This window comes from Ictidomys tridecemlineatus, chromosome 5, assembly GCF_052094955.1.
Source record: "Ictidomys tridecemlineatus isolate mIctTri1 chromosome 5, mIctTri1.hap1, whole genome shotgun sequence".
Classification (NCBI taxonomy): Eukaryota; Metazoa; Chordata; class Mammalia; order Rodentia; family Sciuridae; genus Ictidomys; species Ictidomys tridecemlineatus.
The window spans coordinates 72,177,625-72,197,087 of record NC_135481.1 but is presented as its reverse complement, the minus strand read 5'-3'; the positions used below and the strand labels follow the sequence as shown (position 1 = coordinate 72,197,087).

Sequence of the window (19,463 nt, the reverse complement as noted above, 5' to 3'; positions counted from 1 at the left end):
AATAAATACAAGACTCAAAACTCTGAATTTCTTAGGCTGCTTTTGGCTGCAAGTATAGAGGAGCTGACTCTAATGGACAGAATAAGAAGTATATATGTTCACATACTAAAAGTACAGAGGTATGTCAGAATCAATATAGCTAAATCCAGTGGATCTGGTCTGTATCTTTGCAATTTCCTGACTATGAATTCCTCTGTTTTTATCCCTAAGGTGACATCCCATATGAGAACAAAATAACTAAGGCAGGTCATAGTTTCACAATCATAGAGCATAACATCATCAAGATAAAAAATAATATCTTCCAATGGCTTTACTTTAGGAAATAGAAAATTACCCCCCAATACCCTGCAGAGCAAAACTTTCTCTTATCTCTTTATTTGAGTTACTCATATCACAATCCTTGAGCCAAAAGATTTGTGTAATTAATTGACTTATAGATTACCAGAGGATTTATCAGACTCATCCTTGGAACTTCGGGTGAAGTCAGCTTCTCTTTCTCTAGGAAAGAAATATGATAACCAGAAAAATAAACATCAGAGTATTTCCAGGAAAATAAATGGAAAAACATAAGAGGGCAAATAAAAATGTTTCCAACCTGTAATTTTCAGTTATCTTTACTAATGCAATAAAAAATAACACTCAACATGCAGATATAAGTTTTATTCATAAAGAGAATTTGTCAAAAAATTCAATGTCCAGCTAAAATCTGCTCAATCTATCCTATCAGGCTTGCATTATTTAATGGGGCTCTTTCCTTCTTTGGCTTTGTATTCCAGTTAGGAAGACAATTCAATAATTTGATGAGCATGATAACTACAGAATGGTAAAAATCTATGAAAAATAAATAGGAAACTATTTGAGAGAATGAAAAATGGAAAACATGTTTTGTTTTGTTGGGTACAATAACCAAGAAATGACAGGAAATTCTCTGAGGAGATTATTTAAAGATAAAAGTGGAAAGAAAAAGAGCAAGGAGTAGATAAGGGAGTTTCAGAAAGAAAATACAAAATGGGAAAAGCCCTTGGGCACACATATACACACAAACACAGACAATTCTGTCCTCAGGGAGCTGACTTCTGTGTTAAGGGTGATAGTAAGCTGGGGGAGATGTACAATAAATAAACAAATGCAAGATTTGTAAAGTTAATTGTGCTTTGAACAAAAATAACCAGAGGAAAGTTACATAGATGGGAATGAGAGTGACTGAAAAAAAGTATAATATTTTAAATTGAGTAATCATGGAACAGCTTTGTGAAAAGGTGAAATTTGAGCAAATATTAGAAGGAAGTGAGATGGGTTATTCAGAGATCTGAGGGGAAAGAAGTTCAGGCAGGGAGAAATGTGAATACAAAGATCCTAGGTGAGATCATAGATGAGATCTTATCTGACAACTAAAGCAAAGGAAACAAGTTGAGAGAATACATGAGTTGTTGCAGGACATTCCTGATCTTTTGGAGAACTTTCAACTTTATTTACTCTGAATAACATCAAAGCCTTTGGACAATGAGTTGCATAAGACCAGCATGATTTATGTGCTGTGATGATTTAATATGATCACTTTAGCTGCTGTGTTGTGTATGCAAGGGACCCCATTTAGGACACTATTGAAATATCTAAGAAGATAAAGGAGGACCCAGCAGGGTTCTAGCAGTGGAAGTGGTGGGGAATGATTGGATGCTGTCTGTGTTAAAGAAAAACATGGAAGAATTCGCTTAAAAATCTAAAAGGTAAAGAAAATGATGGTTTTCTAATTTTTTGAAAAAGTTACTATATCTAAGTATATAAATATATTTTTGAAAGATTAACAGTCTCTTAATAATATCTTATTTGATAACTTGATAAGGAGTAGCTCATAGTGGTGAAACTCACTTTAGCTTTGGAAATAAATTATTTTATGTTAACAGTTATCAGCTACATCAGTACTGTTTTTGCAAGTATAATTTCTAACACAGTAGCATGCAACTAAAAATACTTTTCTGTGGACATAAAATGATTGAAAAAAAATGACATCGCAATGAATGAGTAAAAAATTATGTTAAATGAAACTGATATTTGTTGCAGAAGTGTCTAAACTTTGAGAGGAATTGTGTCCCAGCCCATCTTTGTGCCTTTGAATCCAACTGTAATGAGCTTATGTTTGTCAAATTGGTGAAAGGCCTTTGTGCTGAGCACCAAATCAACCTAATTAGGGTTAAAGACGACAAGAAACTAGGGAGAATCGGTGGGCCTCTGTAAAACTGACCCAGAGAGCAAACCCCGAAAATGGTTGGTTGCAGTTGTGTAGTGGTTAAGGACTATTACAAAGACTCTCAGGTCAAGGTTGTCATTGAAGAGTACTTCAAATGCAAGAAATGAGCAAATGAATTCTTCATTAGCATTGCTCAAAGAATAAAAAAAAATGAGAAAAAAATTTAGAGAAAAAAAACTTAAAATATTGGTCCAGACCATCTACATGAAGTATAAATAAGTTGAAAGGTTTTTTTTAAAATTCTTATTGAAATATTAGTATAGGCACAGTAAAATATCTTATTCTGTAACTTGACAAGTAATTTTCACATGTTAAATACACATCGTTGCTAGCACACATAAAATACATGCAACAAAAAATAATACCTCAGAGGCCATTTTGCTGGTCTTTTTGAATTACTAGCTCAATAAATAATTACTATCCTGAAATATTAAAGCATATATTGATGTTGTCAGTTTTAACATTTTGTATGTAAATGAATATATTGGAAATCCTCTCTTGAGTCTGACCTTTTTATGCAACAGTATATTTGAGAAATCCTTCTATATGACAAGCATAGTTGCCAATTTTATCAATATATTTTGTGGAAGATTTTACTTCCAAAATGGCCACTCAGTATCTCTCAGCCCACCTGATCTTCTGCAAATTCACCTTGCCTACTCCTAGGGATAAAACTCATTTCCCTCCCTTTGAATCATGTTGACTTTCTTGTAATCAATACAATGTGTCTTAATGAATAGGTGTGACTTTCAGTTTTCAGGACTAGATCAGAAGTAGTGCAGCTTTTACCTTGGTATCTTAAAAGAGCAGGTCTTCAGATGCCGTCTCTCAGGACTCTCACTTTTTAATGCAGCTGCAATGTTCAGAAAAGCTGAAGCCATATGCAGACATTCTAACTGCATTATCACAGTCAGACATGGAACTTCTTCAGAAGCTTCTGGTATCCAACCATTCACCTCATTACAACTGAGACCCAAAGCATCTTGGAACAGAGATAATCCATCCCTGCTGTGTCCTGTGCCAATTTCTGATTCAAAGTAACTGATTTTTCTATTAGTATTCTATTTTGTATACAACAATAGAAGCTGAAATATGCAGTATCCATTATATTAATGTACTATAATTTATTATATTAATTATGCATAATAATTTGTAATACTTCTAGTTTGATAAGAATTTCTGTGAACTTTATTCCCTCTCTATTATTGAACTTGTGTGATTGTGCTGGGTATTTAAACATGCATAGAATAATAAGGATACTAACTTATTCAGATTGGGAAATAAAGTCAAATAATTTTCCCAAATAGGTGTAAAAATGCACATTTCTACAAGCAGTATATGAGTTCTGATTGTTCACAGTCTTTGTCCACACTTGATATTTTTTATCATTTTCATTTTAGCTATTCCAGTGGGAACAGAATGCAACTACAGTATAGAGTTTATTTGCATTTCTGTGATGACTTGTGTTACAAACAACTCTTAGTCTATTAATTGGCCACTCAAATATCTTATTATGGAAAGTAACTTTTTAGTTCATGCTTTGTTTTCTTTTTCTTATTAAGAATTCTTTATTATATATTCTTGGATACATGTATGTAAAATTGCTTCACCCACAGTGTGAGTTGCCTTTTTACTCTCAATGAGATCTCAAATGAACAGGAGATATTAATATTAATTTAGTACGGTTTATATTTTTCTTTTAAAGACTTTAATATAATATTTTCAAAATGTATGCTTAAACTGAAGTCATAAACTTAGTCGCCTCTACCTGCAATATTCTTATTCTACCTGCAATGTTTATTTTTTTCAACATATTGGAATGTTTGCATGTGATGTGAGAAAGAAAATATTTTTATGTGAAAGGGGAAGGTTCACATATCTACTTCTGTTTATTTACAACCATGTACTGAAGAAACTATAATTTTCCAAAATACTTCATCCTGGCCTTTGTCTCTAATAACTGTTATATCTGAAGATTTCATCAAAGCTAATCTGTACTTTTCCAGAAGTTTCAAAACTAGTCAGTTTGGAATTACACCTCTCAAAGTCCCGAAAACCAGAAATCTGAAAATATCAGACCTCTACTAAGAAGACTTTAATAGTTTTCAATGCCTCAAACAGTGTTTTCCCAGTGCAAAACTTAAAATGAAAATTCTTTGAGTCCTCCATTAACCCAGATGAATTTGAATAAAGAATTGTTAGTAGCAGAATTCTGAATAATTAGCATTTCTAAAAGAAAGTAAAAAGTATTATACCTTTGGAAACAAGAGACTGCTTGGTTTATCACATTAAGGCAAATTTATTTAGTATAAATAGAAATACACAAGGCACTCTAAGATCTTGCTCCTGTTTACTTCACCCATCTTATGTTCTATTCATCTTTATCTTCCTTTGCTCTCAACCATTTTCATTGCCAAACTCATGCCAAGCTACTTAATCCAGGTGTATCTTTGAATAGACATAGCACATTCACCATTACACTACAAAAGCATAGTAAAGCTCTGCTGTGCTTCAAAATATAGCACGGGGTAATTACTCCTACTGTTTTACCTTCACTAATATTGTTTTGTAATTCCTCCAGCTCTACATAAAAATATCACTCTAACTTATGTAGCACTCTAATGAATGAAAACTTATACTATTGCATGTGTCAATCTTTCCTAAAAACATCATATGCCTTGCTATCAAATAATGTCACTGTCTTTGGATTCTCAGTTCCATATTCAGTGTTAGATAATATATACATCATTCTTTTAAATAGAACTAACATCACATTAACATTATTTTTTATGAAAGTATATTTGATTACTCAAAAAACATAATGGCACCTGATTAAATATGGAGTTACAAATTATAAACAACTAAATAATCTATGGAAATCATATTAGAAAATCATGTCCTATCTAATACTTAGCCTATGATTTTAAGAAAAAGGTAAATTCTGTGTCTTTTCAAAGTATTTTATTAGTGCATTACATTTGTATATAATATTGGGATTCATTTTGACTTAATTACACAAGCATGGATTATAATTTGCTACAATTTTGTCTGAGCACCACTGCCCCTTTGCTTCTCCTCCTGTATTTCCTCTGTTCTGTTGTTCTTCTATTTATTTATAATTTCTTAAATTACTGTATTAGAATATACATAAAGATGGTAATATCACATATGTATACAGGATAGTTTGGTCAGTTTTGAATACTATTTCTTACTGGGAAAATAAATGCTTATAATTAATTTATATTTGACAGACTTGTTTACAACTGATTTGCTTTGTTCCTAATAGTTTGTTCTCTAATATTGAACAGTGATTAACGGAAAGTAAAAACCTATCCTAGAATCCAAGTCTCCATTCACAGCCCCCTTCATTAATCTTGATATTCTCTTTTTTTGATAAAGAATTTTGTTCATCTGTACTTATTCATAGTCAGTAGGAAAGTTCATCAAAAACAGGACACATACAATTCCTTTAGAATACATTATCTTAGAAGTTATTCTTAAAAAAATTGTATTGGCTTTATGATAAAATTAATAAATATTTTTTCCAAAGTTCATATCTTCACAATACACACATATGTTTAAAATTTGCAGTTTAATAGCTTTAGTCAAGTAGAAAATGTATGGGGCAGAGGATGTCTCTATTTTAAAAATATAATCAGATTCTAATTTGTTGTGTAATTAAAATATTTCCTGAGCCTCTACAAGTATTTTTTAGCACTTTGAAAGATAGGAAATGATGGTTGAGCTTATTTCACATTCTTCATAGACCATATAGCAAAGTTGAACACATAGTGCTACTTAATAAATTCTCAATTAATGAAAATTAATGACTATGCTAACTGCACATTATGCTCATGAAGCACACATACACACGCAAAAAAAAATTGGCAGACAACATGGATTAGAACAGAGACTGCCAGGTGACTCTAACTGCTCTGAATTTTTTAGGCAATCATTCAGATTCACCTGGATTTTTAACTCTATTAATACCCAGGCAAGGGATAAAAAATGAATATTAATCAAGCACTAAATTTTTATGAACTTTTAAGCATAGATTAATTTGGTTAGCATTTTTGTTATGGCATATTGTATATGAATTTTTAGATAAGCAAAATGAGAGACAATTAAATTTACTAATGTGTTTAAGATTATTCAGAAAGTAATTTGAACTAGATTAAATGACAGTCTAACTTTAAGGTAAATACTTAATGTATCTCATCTTATTGCCTCTGTTCCACTAAAGTCATCATGGGCTCAGGGTATCTCAAATATTCAATCTTAACAAATACGTACCCTGTGGCCCAGACATTTCATTTATATTTACACACAACACACATATGTTCATATACATTTGCCAAATGCATATGCAAAAGTTGTAAAAGTTTAAAACTTAAACTGTCTAACAAAGTCAGAATTGATGAGTTATTATATGTTCACCCAATAAAATATAATACAATACAAAAGACTGAATTTCTGGCATTTGCAATCATGTGGACAAACTTGACAAACATATTTTTGAAAGAAACCATTCAAAAATTTTTCCATATTCCATTCATATGCAGTTCTAAAATAGGTAAAAGCTACTATGGTGCATGTAGCACATCAGTCACAGCATAGTAAGGATTCTGTTTGCTAGTACTATGTTATTTTCGGACCTGGGAAATTAGTTACGTGAGTGTATTTATCAACTTATAATTTATGTATTTTTTTCTGCTCATAGAACACTTAAAATAAAATTTACAACCTCAAAAAGGTAAATAAACAAACATGTACAACATCTTTATATGATTTTAAAATTTTCCCAATATTATTTTTCTACTGCATAATTGGAAATATAAAATGACCATGTAAAATAGTAAGTACATCAGTTGTTTATATAACATCATGTTTAAGGGTTTAAAGCCTAATTGTTAAATAATATAAGTAACTGCTTTCTGAAGTCTGGCTGGGCACAAATCAGGAGCCACTTGTCAAAAAGAAACTAACTTTATTTTTAGAACTACAAACGCCAAACAAAACAGCTCCAGGGAAAAACCCTCAGAGCCCAACTGCCACCACCGGCTTCCACAAGCCTCTCTCCCCCACACCAGCCTTTCAACCTCCCACAATCCTCCTCCTCTTGAGGCCGATTGGCTGGGTTGCGTGGGCAGAGCCAAAGAAGTCACCCAATGAGCAGCTCCGTGGAGGAGCCAATCAGCTAGATGTTGCTGGGGCAGCTGTGAGCCAATCATCAGCTGGCAGTCTGAAGGGCAGGGAAACAGCCCAATGAACATCACCGCAGAGGAGCCAATCAGCTAGATGTTGCTGGGGCAGTCTGAAGCTTGCTGGCAGCTGGAAGTTTGCTGGGGCCCCTTTGGCTGTGGCTCTCAACATCTCCCCCTCTCTGTTTAAACAACAAGCATGTGGCTTATGGACCGTGCCTGCCTTAGGTTGTCCAATACATATGGTCCTTACCCGTCTTCGGATGAGCTGACCTCAGGGCGTCAGCCTCCTGTCTTAGGTTGGTACCATTGTAATTGGATCTTACCCGTCATTGACTACCGGTCCAGTATACAGCCACACCTGTGGAGAGGTCTCAGCGGGGGGGGGGGGGGGGGTGAGGTTCTTTGCCTCACCTCTGTTGACCCTCAAATTTTAGCTGAATGATCATGACAAGCAGAAGGGAGGAAGATATACCAAGTCAATTGACGGCTCCTTTTGGGAAAATTGTACCACCGATGAAATCATCAGCAAAAATACCCCAACACTACCACAAGTCGCTGCACCAACAGATAGTTCACAATGCATACAAATGACACATAGTTCTGTAAGCAGTTCAGTGCAAGTTCTGTAAGCAGTTCAGTGATGGCTATTGCAGAAACTGTAGATTAGTTTTATCTTTGTCTTCACCGGCACAGGGATGAAGATAGGAATTCTGGCAATAATGACTAAAGAAAAAATTAGGTAACATTCCAGAAGACACTAAAAGAAAACAATTTTCTTAACAATTTATATTATCTTCATCTGAAGATAGAAATTCTGGCAATAATGGCTAAAGAAAAAATTAGGTAACATTCCAGAAGACACTAAAAGAAAACAATTTTCTTAACAATTTATATTATCTTCATCTGAAGATAGAAATTCTGGCAATAATGGCTAAAGAAAAAATTAGGTAACATTTCAGAAGGCACTAAAAGAAAACAATTTTCTTAACAATTTACATTATAGTGAAGAGAATTATTAAATATAATGAAAACGAAAGGTGAGAGTAAACAAACAGATCTGTTAACCTCCTTTTTTGTTTACATATTAAAACAATTCTTAACAGTTATTTACCCAATTTAAATTAAACCATTTAAATCACGTGAATAAAAAAAAAAAAATTTGGATCCATCTTTTCATGAGCGCTCATCATATATATGAAAATACATACATTGGACATACGTACATTCAAACATATAACACAAAACACAAGTGTGCACACATAATATAATACATACAACACATAACACAATAGTAAAGGCCTTATAACTTTTTACAGGTAAAATCTCTATTGCAATGTTTAAAAACTCTATAGTCAAAAAAAAAATAGAACTGATCAGCAAAACATTAACCTAGGTCTGTATGAGCTCAAAAAAATAAAATAGAACTTCATGATATGGGAAAGGGCAATAATAAAATAGATATTGAAAAAACCATCCTGGTTCTGTCGCAGATGTAAGGATAGCCAAATTGGAGTTTTGGATATCAGCTATTATGGATTTGAGCTAAATCATCTTCTTTTTGGTCTGTAGAAATCGCTTTAGTTAATCTCTCTGGAATCCAAATCGGCTGCTGTTCTCCCTGTGGAAACACAAAAACAGACCCCCGACTCCAGACAATCACTGGGTCAGGATTTTAGTTAATCTCTCCGGAATCCAAATCAGCTGCTGTTCTCCCTGTGGAAACACACAAACAGGCCCCCGACTCCAGACAATCACTGGGTCAGAACCTTGGTTAATCTCTCTGGAATCCAAATCGGCTGCTGTTCTGGGTCAGAACCTTGGTTAATCTCTCTGGAATCCAAATTGGCTGCTGTTCTTCCTGTGGAAACACACAAACAGACCCCCGATTCCAGACAATTACTGGGTCAGGACCTTTCCATTGTCCTGTTAGAATATCTTTCCAAAGTACCTTGGGCTTATGTACATTTTTTGGACACATATGCCTTTCTGCAGCACTAAGTCCTGATGAATCCAAATTTAAAAAGTTTAGAGTAAAAAGGGTTATTTTAAGTTTATCTTTGGGGAATATATACCCCTTCCCAATTCCATCTTTTTGCTTTAATAAATACATTTTAATAGTTTGATGAGCTCTTTCAACTATGCCTTGTCCCTGTGGATTGTATGGGATTCCTGTTATATGAGTAATGCCAAATGATGAGCAAAATTGTTTAAAAGAAGTAGACGTATAACCAGGGGCATTATCTGTTTTTAACTGTTTTGGAATGCCCACAGTGGCAAAATTTTGTAAGCAATGAGCTATAACATCTTTAGTTTTTTCGCCGGCATGAAGGGAGCCCATCAAAAATCCAGAAGAAGTATCAACTGTAACATGCAAATATTTTAATTTTCCAAATTCTGGCAAGTGTGTGACGTCCATCTGCCAAATATGGTTAGGCATCAATCCTCTAGGATTGACTCCAAGATTAACTTGTGGTAAAAAGGTCACACAATTTTGACATTGTTTTATTATTTGTCTAGCTTGTTCCTTAGTTATTTTAAAACGCTTTTGTAAAGTATTAGCATTGACATGGAATCTTTCATGAAAATTTATAGCTTCTTCTAGTACAGAGAAAATATGTATGTCACGTGTAGTTTTATCTGCTAAATCATTGCCTAAACTAAGGGCTCCAGGCAATCCTGTATGTGCCCTGATATGTCCTATAAAGAATGGATCTTTTCTGTCCCAGATTAAACTTTGTATAGTGGAAAACAAAGAGAAAACAGTAGAAGAAGGGGAAATTCTACCAGCATCTTCAAGGGATACTATAGCATTAACTATATACTGGCTATCAGAAAATAAATTAAATACAGAATCTTTAAACATCACAAAAGTTTGTAATACTGCATTAAGCTCTACCTTTTGAGCTGATTGTTTGGGTACTAAAAATGTAAAAGTTTGATCAGGTGTAACTATTGCTGCTGTACCATTATTTGACCCATCAGTGAATATATTTGGAGCATTCATGATAGGTGTTTTTCTTGTCATTTTTGGAAAAATTACAGGATGCAATGACCAAAAAGACAATAAAGGATTAGATGGTAAGTGGTTATCAAATGAAACATTAGATTTGCACATTATTATTGCCCAAGTATTTAACTCATTAGCTAATTCATCAATTTGATTCATAGTATATGGAGTAATAATTTTATGGGGAGAAATTCCAAACACTGCCTTTGCTGTTTTTATTCCTTTGAGTATTAATTGTCCTACAGCCTCAGGATATCTAGTAAGAATAGTGTTAGGAGAATAAGATAAATGTATCCATAATAATGGACCTTCTTGCCAAAATACTCCTGTAGGAATATTTTTTGTTGGTAGTACAATAAATAATAAAGGCAAACTTATATCAATTCTATCCAAATGCATATTTTCCATATATGTTTCAATGATTTTTAATGCCTTTCTTGCTTCAGGCGTTAACATTCGGGGTGAATTTGGATCTGATGGACCTTTTAGGATATCAAATAAAGGTCCCAATTCTCCTGTTGGAATACCTAGATAAGGCCTTATCCAATTTATGTCTCCTAATAACTTTTGAAAGTCATTAAGTGATTTGAGTTGATCTACTCGTATTTGAATTTTTGGTGGACGGACCATGGTTGAGGATAATAGAACTCCTAAATAATTAATTGGAAAATTTAATTGTACTTTATCTATTGCTATCTCTAGATTATAATTTTTTAATAAGTTTGTAAGTGTGGCATAACATTCTAGCAATGTGTTTTTAGCTTTGTGTGCCAATAACACATCATCCATATAGTGAAATATTTGTAGTTCAGGATTTTGATTTCTAAGTGGCTGGATTACTTTGTTAACATAAATTTGACACATAGTTGGGCTGTTAGCCATCCCTTGAGGGAGTACTTTCCATTCATATCTCTGATCAGGACCTTCATGATTTAGTGCAGGGATAGTAAATGCAAAACGTGGACTATCCTCAGGATGAATTGGAATTGAAAAAAAACAATCTTTAATATCTATAACTAAAACATACCAGGTTTTTGGCAAAGCAGACAATTGAGGAATCCCCGATTGAGCAGGTCCCATAATGACCATTTCATTGTTAATGGCTCTTAAATCTTGCAGTAATCTCCATTTACCAGATTTCTTTTTGATGACAAAAATGGGAGTATTATGGGGAGATACAGAAGGTTGTATATGTCCTTCCGCTAATTGTTGTTTGACCAGATCATGGGCTACTTGTGTCTTTTCTTTAGTCAAGGGCCACTGAGGAACCCATACTGGTCTTTCTGATTTCCATGTAATTTTTATTGTCTCAGTGGCCCTTTGTGAAAATCCAACCCATGTCTATCTGTTCCTTGATCTATTTGTATTGGTGCTGCTATACATTGTTCTTGTCTTTCTAATCTTTTTCCTTTCCTAAAACCTTGTCTAGCCATAATAGTGGGTGCATTTTGATTGATATTATTTGTTAATGTCAAACCTAATTGATCTAAGACATCTCGTCCCCATAAATTTACGGGAAGATGATCCAATACATATGGCTGTATAGTTCCTTCACATCCTTCAGGATCCTTCCAATCTAATAGCATTGCACTTCTATCGGGATTAGTCGCCACTCCTAGGCCTCGAAGCGATTGAGTGGCTTGTTGTAATGGCCAATGTTTTGGCCATTCTTGACGAGAGATGATGCTAAGGTCTGCACCTGTATCCAGTAGCCCATTAAATTCATGTCCTTGAATATTTAGTTTTAGCATGGGGCGAGAATCTAAATTTAAAGAAAGCATAGCCCAATCTACACCTGTGGAGCCTAATCCCTTGGAACCTCTTTCTACAACATGACTGGAAAATTTATCATGTAGGCTTGGTATTATTAGTAACTGTGCTATTCTATCTCCTGGTGAAATTACTGATATACCCTTTGGAGAACTGGCTATAATTTTTATTTCACCTTCATAATTGGAATCAATTACCCCAGGACTTATCAAAAGTCCTTTTAGAGTAGAAGAGCTGCGTCCCAATAATAAGCCTACTGTTCCTTTGGGAAGAGGTCCTTTTACCCCTGTGGGAATGATTTGAACTCCCATCTCTGGAGTTAGTACTGATTTGGTGGAGGCGCAGATGTCCAACCCTGCGCTCCCTCTGGTTTGTCTGATGAGGGATCTGATGTGCTGGGCACTACCCTGATGGGGTTGCTGGGGTTGCTGGGTTCCTCCAGTGCTCCGTATATTTGTGGTTTGGGGCCCCGGAGCATTGGGGCCCCCTGTCCATTTTTTGGCAACGGAGCCCGATGCCTTTGTCCACGATATTGTGGATAAACACCTTGTCCTTGTTCGTTTTTTGATAATGGAGTACCCTCTATGGTGGTTTGAGGACGGTATTCATTAGCCCAATATAATGGAGTACCCTCTATGGTGGTTTGAGAACGGCATTCATTAGCCCAATGTCTCCCTCTACGGCATCGTGGGCAAATACCCGGTATTCTACTTGTTTGATACCTAGTTTTGTTAAACCCTCCTCCTATGGGGCAATTCCTTTGAAAATGTCCTGTTTGTTGACAATTGTAGCATGTTCTTGGCCTGGCATCTAAAGCCTGTTTTACTGCAGCTGCCACAATTTGCCCTTGTTCATTAATGTCTCTGGCATCTAAAACCTGTTTTACTGCAGCTGCCACAATTTGCCCTTGTTCATTAATGTCTCTGGCATCTAAAGCCTGTTTTACTGCAGCTGCCACAATTTGCCCTTGTTCATTAATGTCTCTGGCATCTAAAGCTTGTTTTACTGCAGCTGCCACAATTTGCCCTTGTTCATTAATGTCTCTACATAATTTAATATATGTGTTTAAATCTTCATGTTTCCATGGTCTAATGATATCTCTACACCAACGATTCGCTTGGTCATAAGCCAGTTGTTTTATAAATGGCATTGCTTGTTCTGTATTCCCAAAAACTCTGGTAGCTGTTTGAATAAGCCTATCTACAAATTCAGCGTAAGGTTCATTAGCTCCTTGTATTATCTTAGATAATTGACCTTGTAAACCTCCAGGTTCTTGTAAAGTCTTCCATGCCCTAACTGCATCTACAGCAATTTGTAAATATACACCAGGATCATATGCAAGTTGTTGCTGCCGATCCTCATAAGGTCCCTTTCCTAACAACATATCTAGATTTCTCTGAGGATAACCAGCTGCTGCATTTCGACTAGCCGTCTCTTTGCAAAATTCCTCATTGGCAACCTTCCATAACAGGTATTGTCCTCCATTTAGCACAGCTTTACACAAACTAGCCCAATCTGCTGGCGTCATGCTTAAGTTGGTAATGGATTCGACCAAGCTTACAGTGAAGGGTGCTTGAGGACCATAGGTTGCTACAGCCTCTTTTAGCTCCTTCACTGATTTGAAATTTAAACCCTGGTAAGTTCGCTGCCCTCCTACCTCAAATACAGGGCATACTTGAGATCCTGTCTCAGGATCCCAACTATCAACTGCGGGGGTTGGGAGTCTCTTAGCATATGGAGGTGGTGCTGTTGATTGGACACTTATGCCCTCTGGTGATAGAGTGCTGTTAGTAGCAGTCTCTAGTAGAGGTGGCGCTGTTGGTTGAACACTTACGCCCTCTGGTGATAGAATGCTATTAGTAGCAGTCTCCTGTAGAGGCGGTGCTGTTGGTTGGACACTTATGCTCTCTAATAAAAGGGTCTTATTAGCAGTCTCCTGTTTTAACTTTTCCCCTGATAGATTTTTCTGCTCTAAACTTTCTTCCTCTGTCTCACTATCTCGAAAGACCTTCTCTTTCACTTGAATCTTTTCCTCTTTCTGACTAACTTGAGAGACTTCCTCTTCTACTTGAATCAATATGTCTTCTTCTTCCTCTACCTCTGTCTGAACTGAAGGCTTTGGACTAAGCAAATCAGATATGTACGTCCACAATGTCAATGTGCCAACTGGCAGAGTCCCTGGGCTGTTCTTTTCTATTCTTTTTAAATCTTCACCATGATGGTTCCATTGTGATATATCTAACAACTCCTCCTTAAAAAGCCATGGGCTATATTCTTGTATTATATCAACGTATGCCCTAACTGCTCTTGATTTTACTGGGAAGCTTCCTTCCTTTAACAATTTACTTAACAGTCTTTCGGTTTGTTTTTTACTAATTGCTGATCCCGTATTTCTACTATAATACAACCCAGCAAGATAACAGCAAATAAAACCGAGACAGAATCCAATAAAAAGGGAACCACACAAAATCATTATAACAGCCTTTCTATCCTCCTGACATATGTATCCGTCCTTTCTCCCTATCTGTTCCTCAAACGCAAATAGTTTTTCCTCAGATGTGAGTGGTTTTTCTTCCCTCTTACTCATCTCCAGGGACAGGAAAGTTAAAACAAAAACGAAGCAAAACAAAAGAGGAGACTTAGAATGGCTCCCCATCCTCTCGCCCTGCCCTCAGGGGCGAGCAGTTTACTTACCCTCAGTTGCTCCCCGTGCGAGCCACCAAATGCCGAAGTCTGGCTGGGCACAAATCAGGAGCCACTTGTCAAAAAGAAACTAACTTTATTTTTAGAACTACAAACGCCAAACAAAACAGCTCCAGGGAAAAACCCTCAGAGCCCAACTGCCACCACCGGCTTCCACAAGCCTCTCTCCCCCACACCAGCCTTTCAACCTCCCACAATCCTCCTCCTCTTGAGGCCGATTGGCTGGGTTGCGTGGGCAGAGCCAAAGAAGTCACCCAATGAGCAGCTCCGTGGAGGAGCCAATCAGCTAGATGTTGCTGGGGCAGCTGTGAGCCAATCATCAGCTGGCAGTCTGAAGGGCAGGGAAACAGCCCAATGAACATCACCGCAGAGGAGCCAATCAGCTAGATGTTGCTGGGGCAGTCTGAAACTTGCTGGCAGCTGGAAGTTTGCTGGGGCCCCTTTGGCTGTGGCTCTCAACAACTGCTCAAGAATGCTGTTTTCTGAATTCTAAATATCTCGTGCTGGTCCCTTCTCCTTTCACATGTGCCTGCTACGCACTAGTTGTTGGGATGACTTACATATTTTCTTTACCTCTATGCAGATATCCTGCTTCCTCAGAATTAGTTTATTGCCGGATATCACTGTCTGCTACATCTTGACACAAAGGAGCTATAGATCTTGATTTACCCCTAGATAGAAAGGCAAAATGCACATACAACCTCTATATTTTGCAGATTTCATTGAAGATTAGCTATAATGAAGGGCAGAGGGCAGCTTCATTTGAACTTCCTGGGTCACCCTGTATATTTCCCTGTGCTCTTCTCCACCTTTTCCTTCTCATTCCACTTCTAATTACTTTTTGACCTGGAACTCCTAAAGGGAAAAGGAAGATAGAAAGGAAAGGAGGAAGTGCAGAAGTGGAGGGAGGAGGAGGCACACCTTTAGATTTTCTCATGCAGTGCATATCTACTCTTTCTAGGCTCATCCCCATGAGTCCCTTGTCTCTCCTTCAGAGGCATTCTCAGCCTCCCTGAAAACAGCCAAAACTCATACTGATATATATTTCTCCCTTAATAAAATAAAATAAAATAAAATTTATTTTAGCTTTCACACATTTTTTTCTAATCATAATAAATGGAAATAATAAAAAAATCTATGCATACGAACTCTACACCCACATTAGAAGGCTACAGACAGTTTTAATTTTAAAAAGAAAAAATTTCTTCTTTGCATTTTTATTAATAGGATACAGTAAATCCAACATTAACTTCTAATGATACTAGGCTATTGTGAGCAAATTCATTATTTTAGCATTACGATAGAATGAATAGAAATGAATAAGTAATATATGCTCAAAAGCTATTATAAGAATACTATCTTATATAGAGTAAAATATTCCTTTCAATTATTCTGAAAAATTTATATACATTCACATATTCCTAAGGCTTTGCATATAATTACATATAAGCTCATAATTTCTCACCAACAATAGAGAGGAATAAAAACTATAATTATAGATCACTTTTTTGAATGTCTAATCATTATTCAAATGTACTTCTGTTTCCTTTGTATGCATACAATTTTCTTTAAAAGTAAATACATAGAAGAAATGTTTTCTCATATGTATGGTATGTGTATTTACTCTTCATAATAAATAAATATTCCTAAGAGAATTTCACTACTAAGATTTAGCCACAATATTTATGGATTCTTTAGCACTTATTGCCATATTCATGTATGTTTGCATGTGGGAAGAGAGTGTTTAACATAATTTTAAAAGAGAAAACACATTTACATATTTCAAAAGCTAAATACATAAAGGGGGCAACATACATGCTTAATTCATCAAAACCTAATGATTTAACAATACTCTAAGTTATTCTTCTGTATCAAAAGGCTCTTTAAAAATTCCAGCACCACTTCTTACACTCTCAACTAATATTGTAATGATTTATTATAATTCTATTTCTCTTTTTAACTGCATACACAATTAGTTCTGTTAGGTATAGTCAAGCATTTGCTAAAACTCACTTACAGAATTACCAATTCATTTTTGCTTCACTCTTTCTTTTATCACAAGCATCAGTCCTGTGGTCATTTTTCTTTATCCTGAAGGATATTCCTTTAAATTTTCTTTGATAAGGAACAATTCTATGTAGGTCATAAAACATCTTTTGGAATAGAGATGATTAGATTGATTTTTTTTTCTCAGTACCCTGTCTTCCACAATGACTGTTCAGCAGCAACCTATCTGACTTAACCAACTCTCCTAAGGACTTTTTCCCCTCAAATTGCTTTAAATTTTTTTATTGATTTTTTTTATTATATATTTCTTCTATTTATTTTGTTAGGAATTTCTTGAGAATCTTGGGTTTGGGCATGTGCCTTTCCATTCTGGAAAATTATTTCCCAATGTCTCTTCAGTATTATCTGTGACAGTTCTTGCTGGTCTCCTTGTGGAATGGCACCCGGACCTTCTCACTCTACTCACCATGTTTCCTAACTTCCCTCAACTTTATGGTCATTGCACTATCTGTATGTTCTGAATATTTTTCTATCCTATCTCTAGTTCCTTTTTTTGGGGGGGTGAAGTATTGAACTGCATTTAATTCACCTGGAAACCCATATATTAGATTTTTCTTTTGGATTCTCAATGGCCAATATATTCTCTTTCTTCCACTTTTTCAAATATGGTAGGTCGTTCTACCTAGTTTCTATGTTCTTAGAGGTTCCAAATACTTTTTTTTTTCTTTAAAGGATTTGAACAAAGTAAATATTTGATTATTTTGTGTCTGATGATTCTGACATTTAAGTCTTGATAGGTCTGTGTGTGCTGTTTCTTGGTTATTGTTTTCAAAGCTAGTTTTCACTCCTGGCCCTTTCTTTCGGGTACTTTATTATTTTTTATTATCAACTTCAGGTTCTCCTTGGAAACATTTGATTGGAATACTATGAGCCCTAGGATGGCGTGGATCTCCAGCGAGCAGCAAGTTGAATTACTTTTTGTATTTTTAGTTCTTTTTAGCCAGATGGTTTGTCTGAATAAATCAACCTTCCATAACACAGGAAATAAAGACCTTTGTGCACTCAACTTTTAAGTACAATCTTTTAAATCTAAATTAAATTTCTTTTAAAAAATAATAATGCTTTCTACTAGTCATCCTTTAGTTAATATTCAAGTTTTAATATTAATTTTTCTCTTGGGTATGTAATGTAAAGACATTTCTGTAGCTTCCTTTTTTTCTCCTTTGCTTTTTAAAATTTACTTTCTTTCTGTTTTTTGAGACAGAATTTTCATATTCCCATATCTACATACAAATTTGTTTTTATTTTTTTTCTTAATATTCAAATTTAACTCATTTTTTACTTGGCTAGGAACATAAATTAAGTCTGCTGTGAGCTTCAGAAAAAGAAGTCTAGGGGAAAAATCATAATTATTTAAATTATAGAGCAATCAAAATATTTTCCTTTTGTTTTTCTTTTTCTAAGATGGTCTTTCCAGGTTGCCCAACCTCAGTCTTTTTTTGTTTTAGTTTACAAAATAATAATGTTAGAAAAAGATGCAGAATTATTTGGAGTATTTATTAACATTTTGAATATACATTCCAGCCAGATTGATGGATTTAAATGATTATAGCAAAATTTATTTACATTTATGTTGAGAGCCACAGCCAAAGGGGCCCCAGCAAACTTCCAGCTGCCAGCAAACTTCCAGCTGCCAGCTGATGATTGGCTCACAGTGGCCCCAGCAACATCTAGCTGATTGGCTCCTCTGCGGTGATGTTCATTGGGGGACTTCTTTGGCTTCGCCCACGCAACCCAGCCAATCGGCCTCAAGAGCAGGAGGATTGTGGGAGGTTGAGAGGCTGGTGTGGGGGTGAGAGGCTTGTGGAAGCCAGTGGTGGCAGTTGGGCTCTGAGGGTTTTTTCCTGAGGAGCTGTTTTGTTTGGCATTTGTAGTTCTAAAAATAAAGTTAGTTTCTTTTGACAAGTGGCTCCTGAATTGTGCCCAGCCAGACTGCGGCATTTGGTGGCTCGCATGTGGAGCGACTGAGGGTAAGTAAACTGCTCGCCCCTGAGGACAGGGCGAGAGGATGGGTAGCCATTCTAAGTTTCCTCTTTTGTTTTGCTTCATTTTTGTTTTAACTTGCCTGTCCCTGGAGATGAGTGAGACGGAAGAAAAACTGCTCACATCTGAGGAAAAACTATTTGCGTCTGAGGAACAGATAGGGAGAAAGGGCGGATGCACATGTCAGGAGGATAGAAAGGCTATAATGAATTTTTGTTGTTCCATTTTTATTGGATTCTGTCTCAGTTTTGTTTGGCGTCATCTTGCTGGGTTGTATTATAGTAGAAATACAGGATCAGAAATTAGTAAAAAAGAAACCGAAAGACTGTTAAGTAAATTATTAGAGGAAGGAGGCTTCCCAGTAAAATCAAGAGCAGCCAGGACATACGTTGATATAATACAAAAATGTAGCCCATGGCTTTTTAAGGAGGAGTTGTTAGATATATCACAATGGAACCATCATGGTGAAGATTTAAAAAGA

At 35.7% G+C, this 19,463-nt stretch overlaps 1 long non-coding RNA gene across 1 annotated transcript; it reads left to right on the top strand.

Moving 5' to 3' along the window:
• Nucleotides 1-1,538: 1,538 nt before the first annotated feature.
• LOC144377547 (uncharacterized) lies at nt 1,539-17,974 on the top strand. The gene is made up of 3 exons (XR_013438542.1): nt 1,539-1,727; nt 3,102-3,285; nt 17,835-17,974. It is a non-coding gene; the product is annotated as an uncharacterized LOC144377547 (long non-coding RNA).
• Nucleotides 17,975-19,463: the final 1,489 nt, after the last annotated feature.